The sequence below is a fragment of the Oryctolagus cuniculus genome, chromosome 1 (assembly GCF_051225735.1).
Source record: "Oryctolagus cuniculus isolate XC-2025 breed Fujian yellow rabbit chromosome 1, ASM5122573v1, whole genome shotgun sequence".
NCBI lineage: Eukaryota > Metazoa > Chordata > Mammalia > Lagomorpha > Leporidae > Oryctolagus > Oryctolagus cuniculus.
In genome coordinates, this window is record NC_142867.1 from 123352286 (window position 1) to 123367703 (window position 15418).

Consider the following 15418-nt stretch of genomic DNA (forward strand, 5'->3'; position numbering starts at 1 on the left):
ATGGGGCTAGGAATGAGGAACAATGGTAATCAAGAATGGCGTGACCACATGCAGGCTGTGGGCCATTCAAATGGCAGATGCATAAGGATGTGCTGCACACAGAATTACAGAAACATGGTCATAACTATGAAAGAATGTAAAGGAAGATAATCTCCAAGAAAAAGTACAAAGGAAATCCAAAGTAAAAGAATAGCAATAATAAAGGAAAAATTGCAGTCATTACTTAGCAATAGTCACCTTGAATGCAAATGGCCTCAACTGTCCAGTTAAAAGACACACACTGACTCAATGGATTAAAAAACAAGTCCCATCTATTTTCTGCCTACAAGAAACAAATCTCACCAAAGATGTGTGCAAACTGAAAGGATAGAAAAAGATATTCCATGGAAACAGAAACCAAAAAAAAGCTGATGTAGCCAAGCTAATATCAGACAAAATAGACTTAAGCACAAATAGTGTTAAAAGAGACCAAGAAGAGCATTATGTACTGATTAAGGGATCAATTCAATGAGATGTAACTATTATAACCATATATGCACCTAACTGCAGGGCACCAAGCTATTTTAAATAAATGTTAAGGGATCTAAAGGGAGAGAGAGACTCAAATGCAAAAGTTATGGGGGGACTTCAACACCCCACTTGCAGCACCGGACAGATCAAGCAGACAGAAAATCAGCAGGGAAACGCAGAGTTAATCAACACTATAGACCAAATGGACCTGATATATATATATAGAACTTTCCATCCTACAGTTGCAAAATATACATTCTTCTCAATGGTGTATGGAACTTTCTCTAGCATTGACAACATGCTTGGCAATAAATCAAGTCTCTGCAAATTCAAAAATTTGAAATCATACAATTCATCTTCCCAGACCACAAATGAATGAAGCTAGAAATTAGGGAATAAAACAAAACAAAAAAAAGGTCAGCAAATAAAGAGCTGTTTTATAAAAAAAATAAAATTGACACACCATTGGCCCAGCTAACCAAAAAAAGACCCAAATCAACAAAATTAGAAATGAAAAAGGAAATGAAACAGGCACCATAGAAATAATAAAGAATCATCAGAAATTACTATAAAGAACTAAATTCCAGGGCAGGCACTGTGACATAGCAGGTAAAGCTGCCACCTGCAGTGCTGGTATCCCATATGAGTGCCGATTCGAGTCCTGACTACTCCATTTCTGAACCAGCTCTCTGCTATGGGCTGGAAATGTAGTGGAAGATGGCCCAAGTCCTTGGGCCCCTGTACCTACGTGGGAGACCCGGAAGAAGCTCCTGGCTCCTGACTTCAGATTGGCAAGCTCCATCAGTTGCAGACAACTGGGGAGTGAACCAGCAGATGGAAGACCCCTCTCTCTCTCTGCCTCTCTGTAACTCTTCCTTTTCTATAAGTAAATAAATATTTTAAAAAATCAAAGAGCTGTATTCCAACAAACTGGGAAACCTAGAGGAAATAGATTCCTAGACACATACAACCTACCTGCATTGAGCTATGGAGACACAGAAAACCTAAACAGACCAATAACCAAGATTGAAATTGAATCTATAATAAAGACCCTTCCAACAACAACAACAAAAAAAAACCAGGACCGGATGGATTCACTGCTGAATTTTACCAGACATTTAAAGAACTAACTCCAATACTTCTCAAGCTATTCAAAATAATTGAAGGGGAGGGATTCTTCCCAAATTCTTTCAATGAAACCAGCATCACCTTAATTCCTAAACCTGGAAAAGATGAAACAGAGAAGAACTACAGACCAATTTTCCTGATGAACACAGATGCAAAAATCCTCAAAATTCTAGCCAATCGAATCCAACAGCACATCAGAAATATCCACCTGGACCAAGTAGGATTTATCCCTGTACGCAGGGATAGTTCAACATTCACAAATCAGTCAATGTGATACATCACATTAACCAAATAAAGAACAAAAACCATATGATAGCTAAAGCAATCTTCAACAAGGGCAAAGCCTGAGAATCACAATACCAGATTTCAAGACATAGTACAAGGCAGTTATAATCAAAGCAGCCTAGTATTGGTACAAAAAGAGATGGATAGACAAATGGAACAGAATAGAAATGCCAGAAATCAATCCAAACATCCACAACCAACTTATATTTGAACAAGGAGCTAAAATCAATCCCTGGATCAAGGACAGTCTCTTCAACAAATGGTGCTGGGAAAACTGGATTTCCACACGCTGAAGTATGAAGCAAGACCCTACCTTACACCTTACACAAAAATCCTTTCAAAACGAATCAAAGACCTAAATCAACAACCTGATACATCAAATCATTAGAGAACATTGGGGGAAACTTGCAAGACATTGGCACAAAGATTCTTGGAAAAACCCGAGAGGCACAGGCAATCAAAGCCAAAATTAACAAGTGGGATTACATCAAAATGACAAGTTTCTGTACAGCAAAAGAAACAGAAGTGAAGAGGCAACCTACAGAATGGGAGAAATTATTTGCAAATTATGCATCTGATAAAGGATTAATAATCAGAATATATAAAGAGATCAAGAAACACATGAATCACAAAACAACCAACCCTGTGAAGAAATGGGCAAAGGACTTAAATAGACTTTTGCAAAATAGGAAATCCAAATGAAAAATGGTTCGGGATCACTAGCCAACAGGGAAATGCAAATCAAAACCACAATGAGGTTTCATCTCACTTCAGTTAGAACGGCTCTCTTGCAGAAATCAACAAATGACAAATGCTGGTGAGGATCTGGTGGAAAAGGTACCCTAATCTGCTATTGGTGGGAATGCAAACTGGTAAAAGCCACTATGTAAGACAGTATGGAGATGCCTCAGAAATCTGAATATAGACCTACCATATGATCCAGCCATCCTACTCCTGGGAATTTACCCACACCAAAAGAAATCAGCATGTGAAACAGTTATCTGTATCCGCATGTTCCTTGCAGCTCAATTCACAATGTCCTCAACAATTAACTGGATAAAGACATTGCTGTGTACACACACACACACACACACACACACACTATGGAGTACTACTCAGCTCTAAGGAAAAAAGGCAATGAAATACTGTCTTTTGCAACAAGATGGTCACAACTGGAAACCATTATACTTATTGAAATACTCCCACCCCAAAAAGACAAATATTATGTTTTCTCTGATCTGATTCAACTAACAAAATACCTGAAATGTAACATACTGGAGTGAAATAGACATTTTAAGAATATGTTTGTTTATAGCCCTGGTCTCTTCCATTAAGGAACTATCTTTTTTAAATTTTCTTTCTTTTCACATTATTTGCTGAACTCCTTTACTTACAGTAGGAATAAATATATGATCACTAAGTGCATTGATAATAGAGGACTAAAATTTAAGAATGGGAATCTGAGAGGAAGGGGGAAGGGTTGGAATGTGGGAAGGAAGGAGGGGAAGTCCCACTATGTAGCTAAATCTGTATATATGAAATATATGTAACTTGTATAACTTAAAAACACTGTGCTATATTCAGATAAAGGAATATTACTCAGCAATAAAAAGGAATACACACTTGAAAGACTAACAGATAAATCTCAATATTCTGCATGAACTGAGAATTCCTCAAATCTCATACTTAGTATGATTCCACATATATGACATTTTAGTACAGACAAATCTATGCTATAGTGTGAAATAGTTAACAAATTGGTCTCAGATTGAAATGGAGGCATAGATGGACAGGGAATAGGCCTAGTGAGCTTTCCCAGGGAATATAACATTCTACATCCTTAAATGTCAATATTTTGATGCCTGTGGCACAAATGTAATAATTCATATCAGAGAATATACATTTAACATGTGCAATTTCCATTTTATAGAAAATGATTAGGATGTAATGAATCAGTGGAAAATGACTGGGATGCACAATTCAATGCAACAGTCATTCAATGCAATCCCAGTAAAAATCCTAGAAAGTTCTTGTCATGTGTATCAAACAACAAATTCTAAGTTTAGATGGAGATGGAAAAATTCCAGAAGAGTTAAGTCAACATTGAATATTTTCCAAGGCAACCAAGTTCATAACTTATAAAGTTACAGTAATGAAAGCTATTGTTAATAAAAATATATAAGACAAAAATCTCATACAGCCAAGAAAGACATATGTGTAGTCAATAAAAAAGTAAAAATTATATAATGCAAAGATTCTTTTCAACAAATTCCTCCAGAAAAACTGGATATACATACAAAAAATGTTTTAAAAAATCTAGACACACACTGTGCACTTAACTCCTCATGTAGGATCTTTGTCCTTAATGTGCTGTACATTGTGATTTAATGCTATAACTAGTACTCAAACAGTATTTTTCACTTTGTGTTTATGTGGGTGCAAACTGTTGAAATCTTTACTTAATATATGCTAAACTGATCATCTGTGTATAAAGAGAATTGAAAATGAATCTTGATGTGAATGGAAGGGGAGAGGGAGCGGGAAAGGGGAGGGTTGCGGGTGGGAGGGACGTTATGGGGGGGGAAGCCATTGTAATCCATTAACTGTACTTTAGAAATTTATATTCATTATATAAAAATTAAAAATCTAGACACAGATTAAATTCTTGACAAAAATTCACCTAAAGCAGGGTGGGTGTTGTGACACAGCAGGTTAAATTGTCACGTGGGATGCCCACACCCTATAAGAGAGTAACAGTTCATATTCTAGCTACTTTGCTTCTGATTCAGCTTTCTTCTAATGCATTTGACAGTGCAGTGGATGAGGGCTCAAGTTCTTGGAATCCTGCCACACATGTCGGGGAATCTGGCTTCTGGCTTCTGGCTCTGGCCTGGTACAGTCTGAGCTTTGTGGCCATTTGGGGAGTGAACCAACAGATGGAGGATCTCCACCTCTCCTTATCACTCTGCCACTCAAATAAATGCATCCTTTTTTTAAAAAAAAAAATGAATTCAAAATGGATCATAGACCTAAATGTAAAATATATTACTAACTCCTAGAATATAGTATAGGACAAAATCTAAATGATTTTGGGTATTGTAAAGCCTTTTAAATAAATCAAAAGCACAACCCATGAAAGAAATTGATAAGCTAGCCTTACTGCAATTAAAAAGTTATGCTATGCAAAAGACACTGAGAACAAAAAGATCACAAAAGACATCTGATAAAGAACTATATCCTATAACAAAAATAAAATAACTCAATTATTAAATGAGTAAAAACTGGAAAATACATCTTCCCCAAAGAAGATACAGATATAAAAAACAGCAAAAAGATGCTAAGATATCATGATTCATTTGAAATTGCAAGCTAAAACCTCAGTGAGATGCATTAAGCACTCCCTCACAATAGGCAGTATGCATAACACCAGGAATACCATATACAGGCAAGGACAGGGAGCAACAGAAAGTCTCATCCATTGCTACTGGGAATGTAAAATGGCACAGCTACCTAAGAAAAGAGTTTGATACTTTCCTCCAAAACTCACACACTCTGATACAGCAATCGTGCTACTTGGTATTTATCTGATGGAGTTGGGTAAATCGGTACATGGAAGTTTATAACAGTTTTATTCTAATTACCAAAAGTTGGAAGCAATCGAGATGTTCATCAGCAGGTGTCTGTATAAACAAACTGCAGTATGTTCAGACAACGGAAAGTTGTTCAGGACTAAAATTAAACAAGTTACCATGCTATGAAAAAACACAAAGGAACATTTTTTAATAATAGTACTAAGTGAAAGCAGCCAAGGTAAAAATGCTGAATAGTGTAGGATTCTAACTATACAACATTCTGAAAAGGCTAAAACTATGGAGATATTTTTAAAGATCAGTGATTCCTACAAATTATGAAAGAGGGAGAGATGAACAAGCAGAGCACAGCTTTTAGGGTAGTGAAACTACTCAGTGTGGTAGCAGATACACGTCAGGGAATTTTTATTAAAACTTACACAATGTACAAAACTAACAGTTGGCCGGCGCCGCGGCTCACTAGGCTAATCCTCCGCCTAGCGGCGCTGGCACACCGGGTTCTAGTCCCGGTCGGGGCGCCGGATTCTGTCCCGGTTGCCCCTCTTCCAGGCCAGCCCTCTGCTGTGGCCAGGGAGTGCAGTGGAGGATGGCCCAGGTGCTTGGGCCCTGCACCCCATGGGAGACCAGGAAAAGCATCTGGCTCCTGGCTCCTGCCATCGGATCAGCGCGGTGCGCCGGCCGCAGCGCGCCGGCCGCGGCGGCCATTGGAGGGTGAACCAACGGCAAAGGAAGACCTTTCTCTGTCTCTCTCTCTCACTGTCCACTCTGCCTGTCAAAAAAATAAAAAAAATTAAAAAAAACTAACAGTTAATCCTACTACCTACCATGGGTTTTGGGTGATAACGTGTTGATGTACATTCACAAATGCATTACTCTCATGTAGGAAGTTAAAAATGGGGGTCTGGGTATGTGATGAGGAACAGCAAATATGTGTGATATCTTTGATATCCCTGCTCAATTTTGCTATTAATCTAAATGGCCCTAAAATTAACGTCTATTTAAAAAAATGAAAGAGAAAACAGGCCCCCACCTGAATAAAAATCAAACCACATTGCCAGATTTTCTGGTAACATTTGTGAGCGAGCTTCTGAATTCCTATTGAAAACAGACACTTATTAGATGTTTCTACCAACTGGTTGCATAAGGATTGAATTTCCATCTTGGAAGGGGGCCCTGTGTTTACCCAACAAAGCTGAAAAACCTGGTGGTGAATATGTCTTCAACTAAGCATGCATGTGTTTCTTGTCCTTGGCTCAGCAAACACACTTAGCTACCCCAGTTTATTTTCCTGTAGACTATCTTATTTTTTTAAGATTTGTTTATTTGAAAGGCAAAGCTATGGGTGGAGGGGAGAGAGAGAATGAGAGTATCTTCCATCCACTTTTTCACTCCCCAAATGGCCACAAGGGCCAAAGCTAGGCCAACTGTACCCACATCTGCTGAAACTTGCGAGGAAAGACATGCACCTTCCAAATTCCCCAACACTCCTTCACATTAAAAAAGGTATACTTATTTGAAAGGCAGAATGACAGAAAGGCAAGAGGAGAGAGGGAAGGGGAGAGGGAGGGGAGAGGGAGGGGAGGGGGAGGGGAGGGGGAGGGGAGGGGGGAAAGGGAGGAGGAGAGGGAGAAAAGGGGAGGAGAGGAGAGGGGAGGAGAGGGGAGGAGAGGGGAGGGGAGGAGAGGGGAGGGGAGGAGAGGGGAGGGGAGGAGAGGGGAGGGGAGGAGAGAGGAGGGGAGGGGAGGGGAGGGGAGGGGAGGGGAGGGAACAGAGAATTCCCCTCCACTGGGAAGAGATGGGAGGGGAGAGATGGGAGAGAGGGGAGGGGAGAGATGGGAGAGAGGGGAGGGGAGAGATGGGAGAGGGGAGGGGAGAGATGGGAGAGGGGAGGAAAGGAGAGGGGAGAGGGGAGGAAAGGAGAGGGGAGGAAAGGAGAGGGGAGGAAAGGAGAGGGGAGGAGAGGGGAGGGGAGGAGAGGGGAGGGGAGGAGAGGGGAGGGGAGGAGAGGGGAGGGGAGGAGAGGGGAGAAGAGGGGACAGAGAATTCCCCTCCACTGGTTCACTCTCCAAAAAGCCCCAAACAGCCAAGACTGGGCCAGAAAAAAAGCGAAGGACCAGCAGAACAATCTAGATCTCCTGTCTGGAAGGCAGAAACCCCAGTCAGTTCATCTCCATGGACTCCCAAATTCTGCCTTGTTGGGAAGCTGGAGTCAAGACATGCAGCCAGGAATTGAACCCAAACACTTCCATGGAGAAACAGGCATCATAACTGCTAGGCTGAACACTCACTCCACAGCATGACATTAAATTAGTTAATATGTGGAAAGCACTGGCGCACAGTAAACACCCGATACACCTTATCTATTCTATAATTTCTGCCCAAATACTACTGTAGCTTCTAGATTTGTCTTCAATTACTGTTGGGTATCTGGTTTAGGATATTCATATGCCTTTGTAGGACTGAGAACAGACCAGTGGGTGGAGACAGAGGGCAGATTTACCACAGAGCAGAGCAGAGGACGTACAGCACTAAAAGCCATCAGTGGCATTTCTTCAGCATGTCCCTAGTTCATGAAACAAAAATTTACTCAGATTTGGTTTGAAATAACACCTATCCTCTAATTGGGAGAATGTTTTTCGTAAAAACTTTTACAACTTGAAAAATTTTTTTTAACTTCAGCAAATAATGGAAATAGAAAATTAATTCTGCTGAATTTCACAAATTTTCCAATTTCCACTAACAAATGTTATCATTCAATGGCTAAACAATTATATGCTATCGAAAATGGGCAGACTTTAAAATATCACTTACAATGGTATTATTACAATGTATTTTATTTACAATTCCAATGTAGATTTTATCACTTCAAAAGATATACAGCATTTTCATTATATTTGGGAGCTTAACCTTACACATCTTTTGAAATCTTGAAAAAAATTTAAGCAATCTGAAAAGCACTTAGCAAAATTGTAAGTCTGCATAATGGGATGCTGTTCACTTCACTATAAATTTTCATTTTAGGAGGTCACTATAAACACTCATTATTTTACAATGTGCATAGTCGGTACTGACCTTCCTGATCCTGAATTTAGCAGTACTGCAATTGTGCTTTATGGCAGTTAGGAAGAGCTGCAGAACCAGGGCATGGCAGAGCGGGCACTGCACAAGGCCAGCGGATTCTGGGCACCCAGCACCTGCAAGCTGGTACTAAACACTGAGTCCTGGGTCACGAGACTAGGAAGCAGGCTGGATGAGAGGAGAAGTGGCTCTCAGAATTATCCACCTATATTTTCAAGTCATTGCCTTAAAGAATTGTCATAATTATACATACTAATAGTTTCATTCATAAGATTTTTTATATTATAAAAGAGGAAAGGTTACAAGAGACTATGTCTTAGTTACTGGAACAAGTAGTTTTAATTTGGTTCTTTTAACTAACATCTGAATCACATAATCTTGCTCAACAGTCTAGAAATTCTTTAAAACATTTTAGAGTTATGACTCTAGTGAAACACAGCTTAACCCATTACTTCATTGACTTGCAAATAACCTTTATTGGCCAAGCTTAATTCATCTGATGTACTTGAGGCTTTAAGTGAAATATGAATTATATCACATTTCCCCAGCATGAGTGCTAACCAAACTTGTCCAAAAGCTTTATTTCTTCATTGCTCAAAAATCCTTACAAATGCTAAAAGTACATGAATTTTTGCATCTCGTCAATACATTTTAAAATAAATTTGGAAGCACTAAGTGACACAATTCACCCCAGCAAATTACTTAAGATGGTAACCACAAATTCATGTCATTTTTCTTGCTACCATATGAGGCAGCTAGAACCACTTACAACATTTAATTCTTTTATAAAGTCATTTTATGTATATAAGGAGAACAGATTTCATACATTTCATATATGCATATTTCCCACACTACCCGCCTTCACTGCCACCCTCCATAATCCTTTCTTATTTCTCTTAAGTTTTATAATGATACACTTTCAATTTACTTTATAATCATCAGCTTAACACCCCAGTAAATAAAGAATCCAATATGTGGTAAATGAAAAACCACTGTTTGTCAAGAGTACAGACAACAGCAATAAATAATAATCAAGTCTGAAAATGTCAATTTGACTCATACACATTATATTTGTGATATTTTTGTGGTATTCTAGTCTTTCATTCTTCAGAATTTTTTGTCTATACTTATAGCGTATGGATTTCCACTTCCTGTACTAACGGTTACTCTAGTATATTTACACTATTCCTATGATTATTAAAATTTCCAAGAAGACTCAACCATGACTTAAGGCTTTCATTAAATTGCCATATGACTTTTCAATTCTCTTGAAACCATTTCTATCACTGCAAAGGATATGGGGGAAGTAGCAGAAAAAAAGGATTCATTATAAAAGTATAAAAATAAGACTAAAAAGTGGTATAAATTTAACTTACTAAGTTCAAAACTTAAATATAAAGAAAACAAAAGATATTAATAGAAGCAGAGAAGTCATTTAATGGGCCAGCGCCGTGACTCACTAGGCTAATCCTCCGCCTTGCAGCACCGGCACACCGCGTTCTAGTCCCGATTGGGGCACTGGATTCTGTCCCGGTTGCCCCTCTTCCAGGCCAGCTCTCTGCTGTGGCCAGCGAGTGCAGTGGAGGATGGCCCAAGTGCTTGGGCCCTGCACCCCATGGGAGACCAGGAGAAGCACCTGGCTCCTGCCTTCGGATCAGCGTGGTGCGCCGGCCGCGGAGGCCATTGGAGGGTGAACCAACGGCAAAGGAAGACCTTTGTCTCTCTCTCTCACTGTCCACTCTGCCTGTCAAAAAATTTTTTTAAAAAGTCATTTAAGAAAGGTAAGTACTTGTTCCTTTCATATATCTTAGCAGTTAGGAATAGGGGATTTCTTTATATGCAGTTTCTAACTAAACATGCCAAGAATACTTTATTCTTAGTGGTGAGATCTAGGAAACAGTCTGTATAAAGTCACGACTAAATATCATTTTTGAAGACACCCAATCTATGGATTTTTCATGTAAGACAGAGTCACTACTATAAATCAATGAACTGCAGATTTCCACCTAAAGGTGATATAGAATCCAAGATTGCTGACTAGGGAAAAGACATACAGATACTGACCATGGGAAGATGCCTGAAGTACAGGGGAGGATTCACATTCTAGGGGACAGCTGGAGAGAAGTTTTGAGTGGAAAGCCTACAAATCAGATGAGAATCCATAGAACAGCAAAGACTGCACAAAACCACAGCTGGTGGTGATGCCATCTTCCCAGAGAAAAGTGAAAGGAGCCTGCAGCCCATGCACTATGGGTGATCTTTATTTATTTGAAAGGCAGAGTTACAGAGAGGCAGAGAGATCTTCCATCCGCTAGTTCACTCCTCAAATGGCAGGAGTAGCCAGAGCTGTGCTGATCTGAAGCCAGGAGCCCGGAGCTTCTTCTGGGTCTCCCACATGAGTGCAGGGGACCAAGGACTTGGGCCATCTTCTACTGCTTTCCCAGGCCATAGTAGAGAACTGGATCAGATGTGGAGTAGCCAGGACTCAAGCCAGCACATATGGGATGCCGGCGCTGCAGGCAGCAGCTTTACCCGCTACGCCACATCACTGGCCCCTGTGGGTGATAATGTCTGAGGGAACACCCTGAAGTCCCCACTGATGTTGAGTATGACCTGGAGAGATGGTTGGGGGAAGAGCACCCACTTAGCTCCATGAAGGGAGAGCACATTGCTTTCTTCCCCTCCCCACAAACTGCCAGGCAGCTGGTTGGAGGAAGCACAATCTCCCCAGAACAAGAGGAGCGGAGGTTGCTGTGGCCCATTCACCACTGATGGATCATGTCAGAGAGACCTCTGTGGTCCCCGTTAGCTCTGAGTCTGGCCTGGAGAGTTGGCAGGAGGAATGGTGCCTTTTAGCTCTGTAAAGGGTGGGTAAGATATTTCCCTCTTCTCCCCCCATCAGACTCAGATTGTCACTGCAGAATACCAGTTGATCTCTATCAGGTAGGTGGCTTGATCCAGGGACAGGCAGCTTGCTCCAGGGATGGAGAGGCTCACAAAGCAGAGAGTAAATTCCCTAAATCCAGTGACTGTGGGTGTCCTGCACCTTGTGTATATGGGAATCCTGGGGCTATGCGAGTTATACATAGGCTGGGGAACTGAGAAGGATGTGGGGCGTCACTCTTTGGGCAGTCACCCAGTCCAACTCCAGCGGGACATCACAGAGGGTTCTACACTGACACTACAGAGTTCATAAATACTTTGTGCAGTTTCTTTGCTTAAATGGATGAGGCATGCAGGCATCGTTAGCTCACTCTAGGCAGTTAATTCACAGTGCCAGAGAAGGGCTGAAGCTGTGAACACACCAGCCAGCATGATCATCCCATCCTCCTACTGATGATAGAGATTTACCAAACCCAACTTGGTGTCATCCTAGACTCTTGCACCACCCAAAATTCTGGCTGCAGTTTCCTGGCCCCACCTAGCACACACCTCTGGATATCTGCTGAAGATGCAGGCATGCCACTAAGCCACAGAGGAACATTTCCAGGAACAAAACCTCCAGATAAGATACAAGGATTTCCCCAGATGTGTAAAAATAAGTATGAGAAACATGAAAATGGAAGGCAACATGACTCTCCAAAAGGAACACAATACTTCAATATTAGTCTGTGAAATCAGGAGAATGAGGCAATGCCTGAAAAGGAATTCAAGAGTGATTATAGATTATTCAAAAACACAGAGAAGTGATTACATGAATTAGGAAATCTGAACATGATAGGGATGAGAAATTCTGCAGGAGGATAGAGATAAAGAAAATGAAACTGAAGTATTAGAAATGAAGAATTCTATATGTCCAATAAAAATACAGTAGAAAGTCTTAACAACAAACTTGCAGAGGCAAAAGAAAGAATATCTGAGCTAGAAGACAGGTCTTTGGAAATATTTCCATCAGGAAGCCGGCGCCGCGGCTCACTAGGCTAATCCTCCGCCTTGCAGCGCCAGCACACCGGGTTCTAGTCCCGGTCGGGGCGCCGGATTCTGTCCCAGTTGCCCCTCTTCCAGGCCAGCTCTCTGCTGTGGCCAGGGAGTGCAGTGAAGGATGGCCCAAGTGCTTGGGCCCTGCACCCCATGGGAGACCAGGATAAGTACCTGGCTCCTGCCATCGGATCAGCGCGGTGCGCCGGCCGCAGCACACCAGCCGCGGCGGCATTGGAGGGTGAACCAACGGCAAAAGGAAGACCTTTCTGTCTACTCTGTCAAAAAAAAAATAAAAAAATAAAAAAAGGAAATATTTCCATCAGGGATTAAGAAAAAGAAAAAAAATAGAAAAAACAGCAACAACGTTTGGGATCTATAGGACACTATCAATTGACCAAATAAACAAGTCTTAGGAATTCCCAAAGGAATGGAAAGAAATCTCTTAAAAAATTATCCAATTATCCAGTGAAATAATAGCAAAAAATGCCCCCAATTGGGAGAAATATGTGGTCATTCTCCAACATAGGCCTTGGCCTCCCAAGCACACACTCCTCAACTGTGGGGGCCACCCCACCACACTCCCCACCCAGGAGTGAAGTCCACGACATTTCAGAGAAATCACATACTCACCATGCAAGCCGTGCAACAAGGAAACTAGAAGCCAGCTGGGTCTCAGTAGGCAGGACTAAGTGCACCAAAGCTCATACCCACTCCCATCACGATTGACAAGTGAACAGGGCTCCAGCAGATGGTGCTCAGTGTATCCACTTGAAACACAGAAACACATAGCAGCTAATAACAGAGAAATTTCACAATAGAAATTCTCCAAATACACACACACACACACACAGAAAATCAAAGCAAAAACCCAAAGTAAGAATAAGGAAGACAATATGAGCCCCTCAAAGGAACACTACAACTCTTCAATAAGAGAAGATGGAGATGAAGAGATCAAGGATATGCCAGAAATGGAATTCAGAAAATTGTCAGATTACTTAGAAGCAATCAGAAGCAAATTCACAATCCAAATGAAAAGTGCTCCCCAAAAACTGAGGTATTAAAGAGAAGTCACAATCAAATACTAGAAATGAAGAATTCAATTGTTCAAATAAAAAATGCAGTGGAGCTGGATTCAGAGTCCAGAGCCTAGGGTGATTACTGATGCCATAAACAAGAGTGTCAATTTGTTAAGTCAACAACAGGAGTCACTGTGCACTTACTCCTCATGTAGGATCTTTGTCCTTAGTGTGCTGTACATTGAGTACTAGTTATAGCATTAAATCTCAAACAGTATTTTTCACTTTGTTTCTGTGTGGGAGCAAACTGTTGAAATCTTTACTTAATGTATGCTAAACTGATCTTCTGTATATAAAGAGAAACGAAAATGAACCTTGATGTGAATGGAAGGGGAGAGGGAGTGGGAAAGGGGAGGGTTGCGGGTGGGAGGGACGTTATGGGGGGGGAAGCCATTGTAATCCATAAGCTGTACTTTGGAAATTTATATTCATTAAATAAAAGTTTAAAAAAAATGCAGTGGAAAGTCTTAACAGAATAAGTGAAACAGAAGAAAGGATATCAGAACTAGAAGACAAATTTCTGGAAATATTGCAGTCAGACCATGAAGAAGAAATCGGGAAAATGAAAAGCACAGTTGGAGATCTACAAAATATTATGAAGTGACTTGGAAAGAACTTGTTGACACTCATCCAGCCTTATAAAAGATGCTTACGGACATGTTACACACAGAAAGAAAGCCATCATCATGAAAGAATGTGAAAGCAGAAAATCCCCCAGTAAAGTACACTAGAAATCCAAGGTAAATGACAGGAATAGTCACAGAAAAATGGCAGGGTCAAGCAGTTACTATAAATAGTTACTTTGAATGCAAACAGCCTCATCTCTCCAGTTAAAAAAAGACTGACCGAATGGTCTCAAAAAGAAGACCCATCTATTTGCTGCCCACAAGAAACACACCTCATCAACAAAGATAACGGTAGACTGAAAGCAAAAGGATGGGCTGGCTCCATGGCTCAATAGGCTAATCCTCTGCCTGCGGCGCTGGCACACCAGGTTCTAGTCCTGGTCGGGGCGCCGGATTCTGTCCCAGTTGCTCCTCTTCCAGTCCATCTTTCTGCTGTGGCCCAGGAGTGCAGTGGAGGATGGCCCAAGTTCTTGGGCCCCACACCCAACATGGAAGACCAGGAGGAAGCACCTGGCTTCTGGCTTCAGATTGGCGCGGTGCACCAGCCACAGCAGGCATTGGGGGGTGAACCAACGGAAAAGGAAGACCTTTGTCTCTCTCTCAATGTCCACTCTTCCTGTCAAAAAAAATGCTAAAATTTTAAAAAAAGAATGTGAAAGGATGGAAAAAGATAAGCAAATGAAAGGTTATCTGTATTCCTATGTTCACTGAACCTTAATTCACAATATGTAAAATATGGATTCAACCCATATATCCATTAATTTACTTGACTAGATAAATTATGGTATATGTACACCATGGAATAAAATACAGCATTACAAAAGAAATCCTCTCATTTGCAACAAAATTGATATAACTGCACACTATTATACTTAGTGAAATAAGCCAGTCTGAAGAAGACAAATACCACATGGTCTCTCTGATCTGTGGTAACTAATAAAGTACTTAAAGTGTAATTTATAGGAGTGAAACTGGCCCTTTAAGATACAATGATTTTGAACAGCCTTGCCTTGACTGTTGAGGAACAATGTTTTTTGTTTGGTTTTGTTATTTTCTTCTCTTTTCCTTATATTAGTAGGTGAACTCTATTTAGTGTAGGGTTAACCTTATTACTATAAATATTAACTGAAGATTGATCTCTTTAAAAAATAAGAATCGGAAAGGAAGGAGGAGGAGGAAGAATGGCGGGAATATGGGTGGGATG

General features: G+C 40.7%; 1 long non-coding RNA gene across 3 annotated transcripts in view; it reads right to left on the reverse strand.

Moving 5' to 3' along the window:
• The window catches only part of LOC149128609 (uncharacterized), a 63368-nt gene that overhangs the window by 14138 nt on the left and 33812 nt on the right, over window positions 1-15418 (reverse strand). Inside the window, exon 2 of one of the 3 annotated variants that reach the window (XR_016221919.1) lies at window positions 13143-13279. The exons of the other annotated variants lie outside the window; for them this stretch is intronic. This is a non-coding gene — a long non-coding RNA (uncharacterized LOC149128609). The remainder of the gene's footprint in view (window positions 1-13142; window positions 13280-15418) is intronic. 3 annotated transcript variants of the gene reach the window in all.